Source organism: Astatotilapia calliptera, chromosome 6 (genome assembly GCF_964374335.1).
Source record: "Astatotilapia calliptera chromosome 6, fAstCal68.1, whole genome shotgun sequence".
Lineage (NCBI taxonomy): Eukaryota > Metazoa > Chordata > Actinopteri > Cichliformes > Cichlidae > Astatotilapia > Astatotilapia calliptera.
This window is the reverse complement of record NC_137427.1, coordinates 34,880,848-34,898,076: the sequence shown is the minus strand read 5'-3', so window position 1 is coordinate 34,898,076 and position 17,229 is coordinate 34,880,848. Positions and strand designations below refer to the sequence as shown.

The window sequence follows — 17,229 nt, the reverse complement described above, 5'->3', positions numbered from 1 at the left end:
AAATTAACATTAAATAAATTCTACCGACAGCTGATCAAGCTTAAACGTGCTGCTGTTGTTTAGCACGACATCTGCTGGTTCCCTCTTTCTGGCGCAGAGAGAAAAGCTGATCAGCTGATCATTGATCAGTTTCATGATTGAATTAGCATCTTTCTAGCTGAAGTAGTTATGAAATCGCGTTCCTTTTCACCTCAACTTTAAAGTTCGACCTCCTCTGCTGTAACTGGTCAAGCCCAGAGTCGATCATGACCAACTGGCCAATCCACCACCATTTATTTATATCGTTAAAAAAGAAAAGAAATAAAACCCCATCGGCCCATAAAAACGAAAAATCACGAGCGGCCCATCGGGCAAATGCCCAGTATGCCCGATGGCCAGTCCAGCCCTGACTATATACAATATTTTGAAAGAGAAGAGACGTCCATGCATTTTGCAATCACTACTGGAGCTACTGCGAAGTTGGCACTCAATTCCAGCTGTAAGTCAGAGCTGTGGTCAAGACATGATACCAGGAGAATTCGTGTCAAGCACGTTCATTAATGCAGCAGAAAGAAAAAAGTGTGCACAGTATGTGTTTTGTGGTTTGAGGATACTCACTGTTTCTGCACTCAAAGCTCACAGACTAACAAAAACAACAGTTTACAAGTGAAGTTAAATTTAGTCTCTTTACATTTTTGTGCCACTTATATAAAAAGGTAAAACAGTGGCAAGTTTTGGGTTTGCAGGAGTTTTACTTCCAGTCTGCCTGCAGATGGTTAGCAGCTGCTAACGTTTATCTCTGTTAGTAAAATGTCTTCTCCTGCCGTTGGCTTATCAAACAGAGGCGAGGTGGTGTTGTACTTTAACTTATACTCCCTCAGAGTGCGTTCGATTCAATTTGCATTGTTATAACAGTGAACACATTATTATAAGCTGCTCTTTTTATGACTGGGATTTTGCACACAAACACAATAATTTACTTTGACTACAAACATGTGGCCACATAATTTTATTTAACCCATTTTTAAAAGCTTGACTCTGATCCCTGGATTGTCTTGCAAAATACTACAAAAGGTATTTTGTAAGTTCTTCTTATATAAACTTTCAGGATTTTATTGGTGATGACAGATTATGACAAACAATACAACTAACAAGTTGTAAAATTAAAAGAATGGGGATGATAAAATTGCAATTATGCCTCGAGGAGAACTCAGTCAGCTATATTGACTGATTGTTCTGGAAGGACAGACAAATAAAAACTGGAGGATGCTGAGTAGAGAGAGTGTGTGTGAGATGAGGCAGTAAGAAAGTAGGTGGATGATAGAAACTAATAATAAGATCATCAAGAGTTAATTCATTTGATTAGTTTCATTATTTTTATTTTAATGGGGGTTTTTTTTGGTGAAGGGATGATTAAAATTACACTTTCAGCAGCGACTAGTGAAGAAAATGAGAAGCTGTTGTGTTTCAGTGTGACCACACAGGGGCAGTGCTGCATAAATGTTGTGTTATCTTACCAGGCACGGTCTCTATAAATGCCCAACAGAGCAACAAAATGACTTTAATTATATGCTCTGTGGTCAGTTGTCAGTTTGGTTTACTTGATACAAACCGTCTCCTCTCAGATCTCAGAGGACTGATGTCTCATAATGGGTCCCTGCATTAGTGTGATGGAGTGTCTGTAGTCGAACTCAACTGATTGATTTTTTTCTTCTTCAAAAAACAGAAACTTCTGACTGACTGATGGCTGATCTTCTCTGTTCCCCACAGATTTGCCAACTACTCAGCTAATGTGATGGTGGACAGGAAACCTGGGCTCTAATGTCAATTATTTGTTTTCAAATCATATAATATATTCAAAGCACTTGAGTTATTCCTAAGAGATCGAACTTAGAGATAGATCCACCTTTTTCCTCATCACCACATCATAAACTTCATGTAAAACACTGACTATAGCTGACACATATTCTCAGCACAGTCAGACATTTAAGACTAAACAGCACAAGGTGGAGGAGAAGTGAGAGTCAAACATTTGAGTAAAAGTATCTTGTATTTGAAATTTCTGTGTTTGCAGTGCTGTGTTTACTCAGTGGATCTAGATCAGGGGTGTCCAACTCAAATCCTCGAGGGCCGGTGTTCTGAAACTTTTATATGTGTCCCTGCTGCAACACATCTGAATACAATTAGAAGGTCATTAGCAAGACTGTATAGATTAGATTAGATAGATTAGATAGAACTTTATTAATCCCTCGGGTGGGTTCCTCTGGGAAATTCGATTTCCAAAAAAGCACAGCACCGACATAAGTTACAGAGTAACAGGATATTATATAAAAAAAAACACCCAGCACGCCCCTGCGGGCGGTTTATCCTTCAAGCTCGGGTCCTCTACCAGAGGCCTGGGAGCTTGAGGGTCCTGCGCAGAATCTTAGCTGTTCCCAGGACTGCGCTCTTCTGGACAGAGATCTCCGATGTTATTCCCGGGATCTGCTGGAGCCACTCGCCTAGCTTGGGAGTCACCGCACCTAGTGCTCCGATTACCACGGGGACCACCGTTACCTTCACCCTCCACATCCTCTCGAGCTCTTCTCTGAGCCCTTGGTATTTCTCCAGCTTCTCGTGTTCCTTCTTCCTGATATTGCTGTCATTCGGAACCGCTACATCGATCACTACGGCCGTCTTCTTCTGTTTGTCTACCACCACTATGTCCGGTTGGTTAGCCACCACCATTTTGTCCGTCTGTATCTGGAAGTCCCACAGGATCTTAGCTCGGTCATTCTCCACCACCCTTGGGGGCATCTCCCATTTTGACCTCGGGACTTCTAGGTTATACTCGGCACAGATGTTCCTGTACACTATGCCGGCCACTTGGTTATGGCGTTCCATGTATGCCTTGCCTGCTAGCATCTTGCACCCTGCTGTTATGTGCTGGATTGTCTCTGGGGCATCTTTACACAGCCTGCACCTGGGGTCTTGCCTGGTGTGATAGACCCCAGCCTCTATGGATCTTGTACTCAGAGCTTGTTCTTGTGCTGCCATGATTAGTGCCTCTGTGCTGTCTTTCAGTCCAGCTTTGTCCAGCCACTGGTAGGATTTCTGGATATCAGCCACCTCCTCTATCTGCCGGTGGTACATACCGTGCAGGGGCCTGTCCTTCCATGATGGTTCCTCGTCTCCCTCCTCTTTCTTGGGTTTCTGCTGCCTGAGGTATTCACTGAGCACTCGGTCAGTTGGGGCCATCTTCCCAATGTATTCTTGGATGTTCGTTGTCTCATCCTGGACTGTGGTGCTGACACTCACCAGTCCCCGGCCCCCTTCCTTCCGCTTAGCGTACAGCCTCAGGGTGCTGGACTTGGGGTGAAACCCTCCATGCATGGTGAGGAGCTTTCTTGTCTTTATGTCAGTGGCTTCTATCTCCTCCTTTGGCCAGCCTATTACCCCAGCAGGGTACCTGATCACGGGCAGGGCGTATGTGTTGATGGCCCGGATCTTGTTCTTACCATTCAGCTGACTCCTCAGGACTTGCCTGACCCTCTGCAGGTACTTGGTGGTTGCAGCCTTTCTAGCGGCCTCTTCATGGTTCCCATTTGCCTGCGGGATCCCCAGGTACTTGTAACTGTCCTCTATGTCTGCAATGTTGCCTTCTGGTAGTTCAATCCCCTCAGTTCTGACTACCTTCCCTCTCTTTGTTACCATCCGACTACACTTCTCCAGTCCGAACGACATTCCAATGTCATTGCTGTATAGCCTGGTAGTGTGGATCAGTGAATCGATGTCTCGTTCACTCTTGGCATACAGCTTGATGTCATCCATGTACAGGAGGTGGCTGACAACTGCTCCGTTCCGTAGTCGGTATCCGTAGCCAGTCTTGTTAATGATCTCACTGAGGGGGTTCAGGCCTATGCAGAACAGCAGTGGGGACAGAGCATCTCCTTGGTAGATCCCGCACTTGATGGTAACTTGTGCTATGGGCTTGGAGTTGGCCTCTAGTGTTGTACGCCACATCCCCATTGAGTTCCTGATGAAGGCTCTTAGGGTCCCATTGATCTTGTACAATTCTAGGCATTCCAGTATCCAGCTGTGGGGCATTGAGTCATAGGCCTTCTTGTAATCAATCCAGGCAGTGCACAGGTTGGTCAGTCTGGTCTTGCAGTCTCGGCTGATTGTTCTGTCTACCAGTAGCTGGTGTTTTGCACCTCTGGTATTCTTGCCAATTCCTTTCTGTGTCCCGCTCATGTATTGACCCATGTGCCTGTTCATCTTAGCCGATATGATGCCTGACAGGAGCTTCCATGTGGTGCTGAGGCAGGTTATTGGTCGGTAGTTGGAGGGGACCGGTCCCTTCTTGGGGTCCTTGGGGATCAGGACCGTCCGGCCTTCAGTTAGCCATTCCGGGTGTCTCTCGTTAACTAGCAGCTGGTTCATTTGTGCTGCCAGACGCTCGTGGAGTGCAGTCAGCTTCTTCAGCCAGTAGGCGTGAACCATGTCGGGCCCTGGTGCTGTCCAACTCTTCATACTGGAGACCCTTTCTTGGATATCTGCCACTGTGATGGTTACTGGACCCTGTTCAGGGAGGTCGCTGTGGTCTGCCCTCAGATCCACTAGCCACTGAGCATTGCCGTTATGGGTTGCATCCTTCTCCCATATGCTCTTCCAGTATTGCTCCGTCTCCAGCCTTGGTGGTGCTGTTCTCTTATTGTTCCCTTGCCACTGAGAGTACACCTTTGCTGGTTCTGTGGAGAACAGCTGGTTTATTCTCCTGCCTTCTATCTCTCTGGTGTACCTCCTCAAGCGGCTGGCCAAGGCTGTGAGTCTTTGCTTGGCAGTTTCCAAGGCCTCAGGTATGGACAGCTTGCTGTATTTCTTAGGCACCTTATTTGTCGCACCTTTCTGCAACTCTGTTAGTTGGCTAACCTCTCTCCGTGCTACTTTGATCTTGCCCTCTAGCCTCCTTCTCCATGGAGGGTACTGCCCCTTGTGGCTGTTCAACTTGTAGCCAAGCATCTCACTGATCACTGCTGCCGTATTGTAGATCAGCTTGTTAGTGTCGGTAATCGTGGTTGTAGGTATTCATGCAGCACAACCAAAACAGTAACATTGTAACAGAGCACGATTAAAATATCATACAATATAATCACACACACACACACACACACACACACACACACACACACACACACACACACACACACACACACACACACACACACACACACACACACACCGCTGATTGGCTGAAGTAGGGTTCAATAAAACTTGTTGGTTGTTGGTTTGTGCACCGCTCACCTCCACATTAAATAAACTGCTGCTCATGTGTGTTTGTAGGTTCTCAGTCATCCAGGTCATGGTTGTCTAAGGAGCCTGGAAAGAAAGCGACCTTACTTCTTTAAGGTTCTGGATGATGTTTAACCAAGAAACGTCTTCACTTCATGAGCTTCCTTTGCTCATGTTATACCTCCGCACAGTTTAATTTAATGACCATGCAGTGCAGTGCTCTCAAACACACAGCAGAGGGCGCTATGCACATTCCCTGACGTTACAAGTGGAGGAGGAAACAAACAGCAGCATTGAAAGAGAAAACTGAGGAGTTCAAAACAAGTTAATTTAGTCTCTTATTGTAATAATAAACAATATTTAAACATCACTTTGCTGCTTCACGTTAAAAGAGCTCTGTGTGCTTTTACTGCTCAGTAGGAAAATATTGATGCAATTTAAAAGACGTTGTTTTAATTAGCATTTAATGATATCTACTTTGAAATGTTTTCACTACTTCACAGGAAATTTGAATGTGCTGCCTAATATGGAAAATGAATCATGATGAAATCCTGAAATCTATTCTCATATTAATTTTCTTTTAATGTTCTACAGGTCTTAAAATAAAAACCTCCAGTGACAATAAGCAATATAAATATTTTTTAAAAAAACTATATGTTATAGAGCTTTGATGAGGTGAAACACATTCTCAGTTTATTGGTTATGAGAATAGTTATGACAGTGTTTACGCGAGAAGCATTAGAGTGAAATAGTTTTGTGTAACAGCGACATCTGGTTTGAGTAATAGTGTCCATGAGCTTTGTGAATATTAAAAGATTAGTTTTCACTTTGGTTTTAGAAGTATAAAAATGCAGGACTGAAGATAAGATGGAAACAATGTATTATGAGATATAAAATACATATGTTCATATGTATTATGATTTTATTTTATTTATGTTCTGTTTTGGGGGGTGATTAGAGTTCGGACAAAACAATGGACAGTTTCAAAAAATGCATTTTATCAGCAAAACTTATTTTGATAGTTACTGTATTTATTTTAATGCCCTGTATAGTGAAGTGATTAAAAGAAAAGTTTATCTGCCACCAATGAGCAAACAGCCTCCACGTAAACATTTTCAGCCTTTGGACAGTTTCAAGAAATGTATTTTATCAACAAAACTTATTTTGATGGTTACTGTATTTATTTTAATGCCCTCAGTGCACGGAGGCCAACAGCCTCCACGTGAACATTTTCAGCCTCAACAATCAGCTCTGATTCATGAAGTTTATCATGTTCATGCCCTGCAGCTGATTGGTGGCATGTCTGATCAGAAAGCCTTTCTGCATCTTCACAGTGTGAGTCTGAGAGTTTCTGAACAACAGGATGAGCTGCTACACATCTGACACCACATTCAAACACACAAGCTGCAAATCTGACACAATATTTTAGACCAAAGAAAAAGGTTCACAATTTGCAGTTAACATGAAGATGTTCTAGAGTAGAAACAACACACAGCACACAAGTTTCATGTAGAGATGATTGTTTATTCTGGATGTTATTTTCATTCAGTTATTTTCCATTACTTTTTGGATAAATTGTCTGGTTTATCCATTTCATGTAAGAACAAACATTCACAGTAACAGCTGGTCCAGTACAGGCACGTACACCACTGCCACTGATTACACCATAAATCATGTTGTTGTAAATCACTCCACCACCAGAATCACCCTGAGAGAGAAAAATATAATTTGTGTTTAAGTTTCTTCCAAAAGATCTAAAACATACACAGATGATATACAGTAATGTTAGCAGTCAACTTACCTCACGTGTATCTACATTAGGTTCTTTCAGACACAGCCTGTTGTTATACGGCACATCTGAAAAACATGGAGAGTTTCTGGTAGGCTCACAGTCAACAACATGCATGTTTGCACACTGGAGATTAAATGGCTCATCATCAACTAGAGAAAAAAGCCAAAGAACAAAAGTCATTCATAACCTTTCAAAAACTAAAATCTTGAGGAGATTGATGTTTTGTCTTTTTTCTGGATGTTTCCAAATGATTTTTAAACAAGGAACCTGGCATACAGTATATCTACTATAAAATATAAAATCTTTGTTTATATTACAGTAGTCAAATAAAACGTGAATGTAACTGTAAAACAGACACAGAAACCAAAGTAAAGTCTAGCATAAACTGTGAAATAATTCATCAAAAAACTTTCTTACGTGTGTGGCCTGTCGCATTTACCCTATACCCACCAAGTCCTGCAACCTGAACGACGTCTCCTCTAGAAACAGACCAATAAATAATAATCAATTACTTTCAGGTCCATCCATGTGTTTTAAACATCAAATAAATTAATAAATCTCAAAATTTCAACTTTATTCTCAAAATGATCTATACTATGTTTTTTTTTCTGGTCACCAAGTCGCTTCCACACAGCTTTACTAAGAAGCTTATAAATATGTTTGATTCACAAGGAAAATTCTGACACTTTCTGCTGCATTAACAACTCACTGTCATTTACCTGCTACTGCCTCATGGCTTGGCTCCATTTGTATGGGCTCAAACTGTGGTCATAAATACTTTGTACTTGTAAAGCAAATAAGATAAGATAAGATAAGATAACCTTTATTAGTCCCACACGTGGGAAATTTGTAGTTGTGAACTGAGTTTTGTAACCTTATGAACCAAAATCTCTGAAAATTTTATGTTTGTGCATCTATAGATGAGATTTTTTGTGTGTGTAAAAAAGATTTACACAAGATACAATTTTTTTAGTCAAGGTCTGCTTATAACACAAGAATGAACAAATTGAGAGCGGTTTTTTTACAGTCTTGGGATTTGGTCATCTTGATGAGCAAACAGTTCTCAAGCAATGCAGAATCCATGAATTAGGCGCAATCCTCTCAGCCATAGACTGTCAGCATTAGTCAGACAGGGCAAATTAGTATGATCACAAAAATGGGTTGACGTCAGCAGAAACCCAGCAAACATCTACTCAAAATGTAAAAATACACTCAAAATAAAAGTTGAAGAGATGTTGCAGATCTTGCTACGATGTTGCTTTGAATTATGTCTTTATGTCTAATGTGTTAAGTTGTGTTAAGCATATTAGATGGTGTTTAAAAAACAAAACAAAGATACATGTGGTTACAGAGGCTCTTAACCTTCCTGCGATTTTATTTTAAGTGTTCGAGATGTTGCCTTCCCATCAACTCAAAGCAGGCTGGCCATTCTGATATCTGGCACTGACGAAGCATTTTCATCCAGAAAACTGCGACTCACTGGATATTTTACATTTTCATGCCACTTTCTGTATACCCTAGAGATGGTTGTGTGTGTGTGTGTGTGCTATAAATAATATAAAAATATATAACAGCAAAATACAACGCTGGTGTTGCAAATCAAAGAAAAGTTGCAGAAACATTATGATTTGATCATCACTGTGCTATCGGTGCTGCTGTTTTAAATCTAACATGACAGCCACACATTGGAGATCTGAAACTTTAAACGGCGTACATTTAAAACAGGTCACTCACTGTTTTCAATGCCCATAGCTTAATAAAGAAGGCCAGGAAGTCACTTTATTTTGGCTCCAGATCAAATTGAAATTTGTAGATTGAACAGCTGATAAATAGTTTACAAATGTTACTGATACATTTTCTAATCTGTGTTGTATTAGCTGTATTTCCAGCAGTGTGAAGCAGAGCAGATTCAACCTAACCTGTTTGCTCCTAAACTGATGGTGTTAGTAATGTATGTCTTAACAAGTTGCTTATATAAAACTTATTAGTTCAGCAGACAATCTATGTCATGTTTAAAGCATACTATAAATTAAATAACTAATGAAAATTTGATGCTTCCTGCTCATTTTACACAAAAACTCTGAACATAATCTCAACAGGAGCATATTTCCATGGTGATCTTACCAGGTAACAAGAGAGCCACCTGAAACACTGAAAACTTAGAAATTAGGCTCAGCGTGCATCACTAACAGATTAACCTTGCTTCACTGTCCACCACTCTGAAGCCAGTCGCCCAGAAGAGGGAGACTAAATTCTGAAAAGGCTGCCGACCCAGTACTTCATAATAATATGCTAAAAATACAGAAATGTTATTGAAGCTGTGTGATTGGGTTAAAAACAGTATGTGGAATTCTGACTACTGCAATACAAAGTTAAAGAATTACCAATATGAAATTGTGACATTTAATTAAAAAAACAAATAAAAAAAAACAGTCATCTGGCACAGGTAATCATTGGGTAGAAAAAAATCAAAACATTAACATAAGAACCTGAAACATCTTATATCAGCATCTCAAGAATGAATACACAGTAATTTCATGAAAACTCACTTTTTAGGAGGGTTGTTACAGTCAGGTAAGGCTACAGGCTGAATCCCAGTCAGTGGCTCAGAAAGTTCCAGTAGCATGATGTCATGCTTTCTATTAAAGATATTTATCTTCCATATGTTTGTCTTAACGACACTGAAGACAGTCAAAGATGCTTTGTTTATAGGGCTTTTTCTTTGCCACTTCCTGGACCTGTCCTGGACCTGGATGAACTCCAACAATCACACTCAGAGTCCTGCACAAGAGAAATCGTGACTGTACTATTAAAATATGAGAATGATGAATGTTGTTATTATCTTATTGTTGCTATGAAAAATTATTGGTAATTATTTTTGCTTCAGTATTTTAAGACACATTGCAGGACAATTTGTTAATGACTTTTCTTTATGTAAAAACTGTAGATTTCTCACCATCCACTCTCCTGGCAGTGAGCTGCAGTCAAAACCCACCGTGGATGGATCAGTGAGCCGCCACAGTAGCCCGCTATTCCATCCTTTTGTGAAATAACTTTCACGTGATAGCGACGCTCATTTTGACAGTCGTGACCACCATAGATTCTCTTGCGCAAATCCACCACGGTGCTTACTGTGACACCTGAAATACAGTACAGTACAATAAATTGTTTTTTTTAACTTTACTTAAGTACAATTTTGAGGTACTTTACCTAAGTAGTTCTTTTTTTCTGACTACTTTTTACTTTTACTCCCTACTCTTCAGATTCAAGCTAAGTATAATTAGAATGAAAAAAGTTAGGCTAAAGTTTGTATTCCCATCAACTGATGTTATGTTATTACATACAGTTCATTTAGCTTTGCACATAGAAAAAGATACTTTTTACATGAGTACATTTCAGAGCCGGTACCTTTCTACTTTTACTTGAGTAAAGAGTTGAATCAGTACTTCAACTTATACTGCAGTATTTTTTTAAAAGTAGTATTTGTATTTCTATTTAAGTACAGAATGTCTGTTGCAGGTGGGGAGAGCTTTCATTTAAAACAGATTAAAACCCATTTGAGTTCCACTAGGTCTAAAGACAGAGATGTATTTTACATTGCTAGACAATGTTTGAAAATTAATATTAAAGGGATTACTTAAGTGATATTTGCCAAGCAGTAAAACATTCTTTTGCACCACCATATAGATGAGAATTTGAATTTAGATTTAAATTTGAAAAGTTCACACATATTTCTTTATATTCGTATTTGGTGTGAGGTACGTAAAAAAACAAACAACCAAACAAAACCAAAAGAAAAATCCCCACAAAACCCCACAAAAAATAAACACAAAACAAAACATCTAATAAAGTTATCATTAAAAACATTTAAATGTTAAAAAAAAGGCTTTCACATCTCTTACATTTCATATCAGTCATTATCAATAAATCTACTCATCTAAGCAGAGTAATGATCCATGTCTGTGCAGTGTTATACTTTAAGGATTGGCATGGTTTGCAATACTACGGTGGTGAGGCACAACGTGCTATTTCTTTCACACAGCTCAGAATCCCTGAAAGCAGCACTGGGACCAGACAACGAGCTTTTAAAAGAAAAGCTGTAAAAAGTCTCCTGAATGAAAAAAAATCTCTAATAATTAAAAAAACAAACAAAAAACCCACAGAAACCTGGAACCATGACAGCAAAACTTGTTTAACGCAGATATCTGATTACCCGAGGAACAGTTTTTTAAAAACAAACACACACACATACGAAATAAGTGCTGTTGTTGACTCACCAACCCACAAAAGGAGAAGGAGGAACTTCAGATGAGCCATTGCTGTCATTCTGCTTGCAGTGAATGCTGTGCTGGGACCTTTTTAAACCTCTTCTCACTGTACTGGTGGTCATGGAGTCACCAATCACAGAGAAGAACTTTATCAACAACACTCCATTGGCTGGAACGTTCTTCATGCAAATATTGAATGTGTCTTGTTTTTAAAAAAAATAAATGTGTTGCTCCTTGTTAATTACCTTGCTTTTCTTCCTGGAGAAAAAGAAGGTAATTAACCTGGAGTTTTTATACAGCCAGACTGGGGAACTAAGCTCATGGTTTCATTCCACCTGCCAGACTGCTTTGAACATCGTGGCTCCATTAAAAACCAGGCACCCTAAAACTAAATCTGAGCCCTGGCTGAACGACACGACCCGAGCTGTCACACGTGAGTGCTGTCGAGCTGGGCGTATCTGACATTATTCTGTCAAACTGCCACAAGCTGCGTGTTTTATTTAAAACCACTAATCCTGTTCTTTGTGCACCACGTACTGACTGTATGGAGCCCTCGTCTGAAGCCTGTGAAAATATTTTACACTTTTGTAGTGAGGAGGTCTCCTCCACCAGGGCCCAAATCTCTCCTTGTGCTCATGACCCCTGCTCTGCTGTCTTTGACAGGTTTGAGCCACTCTGTCCTCTTTAAAGGAGACTGTTGGTCGTTCTAAGCCTGCAGGGTCTCCAAATGATGCTGTCCCTCCTCGGGTCTTAAAAGTGGTGTTACCCGTATAAATGATGACACTGGACGCAGCGTGTTCGGGTGATGTTTTCCAACTTTACTCGTAACCCCGGAAGCCCCCCCCCCCCCCCCCCCCCCACACACACACACAGCCTTATGGGAACAGTAGTCTACTGCTACACCTCCTCCTTTTAGCTAAAGACATACTTCATAACGACTCAAACAGCTCACTAGAACAGAAATGGGGAACATCATGAAACGTGAAAATTATACACATCCCTCATTTGTTCACTTACATTTAAACAAAACACATTATTGTAAACATCTCTAACAGCTTAACCCATCTTTGAATAGGGCATGAATGGATAACTTCAGAGAATTACACATCCAGTTTTTCAGGAGGTCTCACCACTCGACCAGATCTGGTAATAGTCCCTGAGGTGGCTCCTATTTCTCCTCAGAAAACGCCTGTCTGTCTCTACCACATAGGATCTGGGAGCACTGGCAGGTCCAACTACTGCTCCAGTAGTTCCTTCAGTGGTAATCCACACTTTCTGTCCTGACGATAGTTCCGGAAGCGGTCTGACTCTATGTCTGCGGTTGTAGTGTTTTGCCTGCTCACGCCTCCCCTCTTCATCTTTTTTGCGAAAAGCCTGTAGGTCAGGTCACTTTGGCACCAGCTTTGCCACAGCTTGTGGCAGCGTGGTCCGCAGGTGTCTCCCCATAAGCAACTGCGCCGGCAAGAGCCCATGTTCCAGTGGGGTGGCCCTGTACGCTAGCAGTGCTCTGGTGTAGTCACAGTCCTTTTCCCACAAGTCTTTAACAGTACGAACAGCGTGTTCTGCCTCCCCGTTGGCTTGGGGGTACCTCTTTGGCAAAGTGCTTGAACTGTTCTGATGAAAATTGCGGCCCGTTATCCGATACCAGTCCCGGCAACTCCATGTCTTGCAAAGGCTTCTTTTACAGCATTAATAGTGACCTCTGCAGTTGTGTGTCTCAGTTCAGCTATCTCAATGTACCTTGAGAAAAAATCAATAATCAGCAGGAAGTGTTTCTTTGACCACTCGAACAGATCCATGCCAAGTTTTTGCCATGGGCGGTCGGGAACAGGAGTTGCCAGCATTGGTTCACGGCACTGTAACCTATGTTTTTGACATGTTTCGCACCTGTCTACTGATAGGTTTGTAGCTTGAACCCATCCGCTGGAACGTTGAAGACAATATAATTACACCGCAAAGCAAGACACAAGTAGGCAAGGTTCTTCATGTTTCTCGTGCACGGGACAGGCGCCGTTCCTTCGCTTGACCCCAGTTGCTCTCGTCCGTTCTCCCGTACCACTGTCCTTTTATTGAGGTTACATGAATATGCATAGGTTCATTAACATATAACGTCTACATACACACAAAGAGTACCGTGTGTGTGTGTGTGTGTGTGTGTGGTGGGTGTGTGTGTGTGTGTTACTGCTGATCAAAGGGTCATATACATGAAAGCACACAACAAACATCCTTGGTCAGGAAGAGGGTAGACCCCCCCCCTCACCCCAAATGGTTCACCCTAGATAACACGGTGAGGAAGTCCAGCATTTCATCTAAACAAAAAAGCACTTAGACTAGAACAAACGTAGCTACGTTAATCCTACCATAAAACAATAAGACAAGGTACGACCTCTTCCCATGCTCCCAGGATGTAGGTGTGCATTCTAGTGTGGAATACACACCAAGCCTTTGCAGCCTGTTAAAGATCACACAACCTCCATCCATCCATCTTCATCCGCTTTATCCGCAGTGTTGGGAAGGTTACTTTTCAAATGTATTCCATTACAGAATACAGATTACATGCCCCAAAATGTATTCTGTAACGTATTCCGTTACGTTACTCAATGACAGTAACGTATTCTGAATACTTTGGATTACTTAATATATTATCATGCTTTTTACAACAACGTGAATGTACTATTGCTGTGTGATTTATTACTATTACTGAAGGTCTGCGACTCCGAACTGTAGTAAAGGGACCTCTGACTAATACGGCGGGGTCCCTGTCGGCTCGTAGCCGAAAAATAGCTTTACTTTGTTGTGTGGGTCAACTTTTCTTGCGAGAGACAGAGAGAGGCGTTGAAAGACTGCTCCAGAGTTTTCCGGAGGAAAACACAAACACGGTGTACAGTCGAGTCTTAATAGCTTACTTACAACTGGGCTCGTCAGGCACTCTTCTTGGCTGCAGTGGTTATTATTATATTTACGTGCTTCCAGCTCCCGTTTTTTCTCAATGACTGCTCGTACCTTTCCATTATCCTTTTTTCTCCCTCCTCGCGCTCACAGACCCATAACGTGTATGGCAGTCCATTCTCCCTGCAGCACGGACTACACTGCCTATGATGCTACATTCTTTAGAGCTATGCTTGTAGCATTCTGCCTGTTAGCTTAGCACAACAACAACAACAACAACAACGAAAAGGCGCTCTCTCACCCAGGAAACACACAGTCGCAGAGAGAGAGAGCGTCGCCCTGTAACCATGGCAACCGTAACGCTACCCCCTGGAACGAAAGAACGTAGCTGTCAAACAAAACCCAAACAGTCCTGACCCGTGACAAAATGAAACAGGAAAGTACCGCAGTGTAATCCATTTATTTCAACAAAGTAACTGTATTCTGAATACCACCTTTTTAAACGGTAACTGTAACAGAATACAGTTACTCATATTTTGTATTCTAAATACGTAACGGCGGTACATGTATTCCGTTACTCTCCAACACTGTTTATCCGGGGCCGGGTCGCGGCCTGCATTTTGAAACGCCCTGGTGGCCTTCATGCAAACGTGACAAAACCTCCGCTCTCATTTGAGGTGGTATCACAAGTCTCTCCCCTTTCATTAGAAGACCATGGACTAGATTGAAGTCCATTCTGTATTGCCAGTACCCCTTTAACTCTGGATCTAGTTTACCTTTTTCTGGCCAGCCTGTCCCACATTGATACACCACCTTTCTACACAGGTCATCCATTTCCTGCGCCAACTTAATCTCCTCCAGCCTTTTATCTGTTGCTGGGAGATGGGAAACTACACCGTCCACGAAAACCTCCACCTCTGTTTCCAGCTGAAGATCCCCAGCAGAAGGAGGCCCCGCCAGCAGTGCTCGTGAGAGAGCATCAGCAGTGACGAGGTTCTTCCCTGTAACATGGACAATGGTGAAAGTAAAGCGCAGCAGCCTGCTGAGTTGGAGTACTGAGCGAGCACTTCTGGAGAGCTTAATATCCCTTTTAGTCTCCTAAACGCTGTTTTCTGTGGCTCCGCCCATATCCACTCATTTCTGTCTTTTAGCAGTTCCTTTAATGGTGTGGTGATTGTGGCTAGTTGTGGCATAAACTTGGCAAGATAGTTGGCCATGCCCATGAGACGGTGCACATCTTCCACACTCTGAGGCTGCGGCAGCTGCTGGATTGCTGTTATCTTGTTGGGATCAGCCTCAATGCCTTTTGCTGACACTGCGTGTCCCCCAAAGATTATTTGACTTTTAGCAAACTCACACTTCTCATTCAGAGTGAGACCCTCCTTCTGAAACATTTGGAGCACACAGTGCAACCTCTGGTCGTGCTCCTGCCTGTCTCTGCCGTATACAAGCACATCATCAGCGTGACAAATCACCCCTTCAAAATCTTCCAGCATCTGTGACATTCGCCTTTGGAAATGTTCCGGCGCCGATGCAATGCCAAAAGGAAGGCGGTTGAACTGAAACCTTCCAAAAGGCGTGATGAAGGTAGTGAGTGGCCTTGACTCTGGCGTGAGCGTAATTTGCCAGAATCCAGACCGGGCGTCGAGCTTTGTGAACACTTTAGCATCTTTCATCATCGCTAGTGTTTGATCTACTGCTGGGAGGATGTGTCTTTCTCTTTTGACTACTGTGTTCAGGGGTGTGAGGTCCACACATATTCTGGGGGGCTTTCCTGCTGGTCTGGGGACCACTACCATGCCAGAACACCACTCTGTAGGCTCAGTGACTTTGGAGATAACACCCATTTCTTCCATTCTGTGCAGCTCATTTCTCACTACATCTCTGAGGGGAAGAGGAACGCGTCTTGGGGCAGATAGGGCTATTGGTACAGCTCCTTGCTCTGTCTCAATGTGATAAGGCTCCCTCAGCACGCCTAAACCTTTAAAAATGTCTGGGTATGCTGCCCTGAAATCTGTCACCGATTCCGTTACTGTGCTTACTCTGTACACAAGACCCAGAGCCTCACACGCTGGCCTGCTTAGCAGTGGCTGTACTAGACCTGACACAAGGTAGACGTCTTGAGAAACACTGCGCCCTTTCACCGCTAGCTGTGCCTCGAAGCAGCCTTTAACATTGAGTGGGTTACTGCCCGGCCCTAGTAACGTCTTTCTGGGTCTCTGCAGCTTACCATCCCTGTCTGGACTGTACAAACCCTCTGGAATAGATGTAACATCCGCCCCTGTGTCGAGTTTAAAATATACATTTTCCCCATTTAACTTGACCTTTTGCACCCAGGGCTGTGACCTCCCAGTCTCTACTTCACCCAAGAACACACAATCCTCGCTGTATGCATCTTTCTGATTTTCTGTCACTTCACGTAGTGCTGTAGCTTCACTACTGCGACAGACCGCAGCAAAGTGCCCTTTTGTCTGACATTTTTGACACTGTACCTCTTTGGCTGGACATTCTTTCCATGAGTGTTTGTTCTTGCGACCACAGCGGCCACATTCCTTTCCACTTTGCTTGATTGGCTTTTGTTCTTTCTTCTGCCACGTCTGCGTTTTCCCACGTGTTGTATTTGTCCGTATTGTGTCCATGTTCAGTGTTTTCTCCACTGCCGTGCTGCTGTGAAGTATTGATTGTTGTTTCTTTACCGTTTCGCTCTGCCTAACTTTCTCAATGGCTTTAGCAAGAGTAAACTCTGAGTCCATTTGCAGCAGCACGGACAGTCTTTTGTCTTTTATGCCAACTACAATTCTGTCCCTTATGAGTTCGTCTTTGAGTGCTCCAAAGGCACAATTTTCTTCAAGTTTGTGCACAGCAGTGATGAACGACTCTGTACTTTCCCCATCCTGTTGCTGTCTGGAGTTAAACTGTGCTCTTTCAAAAATTACATTACGTTTTCCTACGTAATGTTTGTCAAATGCCTCTTGACAGTTGCATATTTCTTTTTATCTGCATCGCACAGTGGTAAAACTGCCAAAACAT

At 42.3% G+C, this 17,229-nt stretch overlaps 1 long non-coding RNA gene across 1 annotated transcript; it reads right to left on the bottom strand.

The window, feature by feature from the left end:
• Positions 1–9,431: 9,431 nt before the first annotated feature.
• On the bottom strand, positions 9,432–12,029 carry LOC145429574 (uncharacterized). Its single transcript, XR_013909816.1, has 3 exons — positions 11,320–12,029; positions 9,999–10,182; positions 9,432–9,823 (listed from the first exon to the last, which is right to left on the bottom strand). It is a non-coding gene; the product is annotated as an uncharacterized LOC145429574 (long non-coding RNA).
• Positions 12,030–17,229: the final 5,200 nt, after the last annotated feature.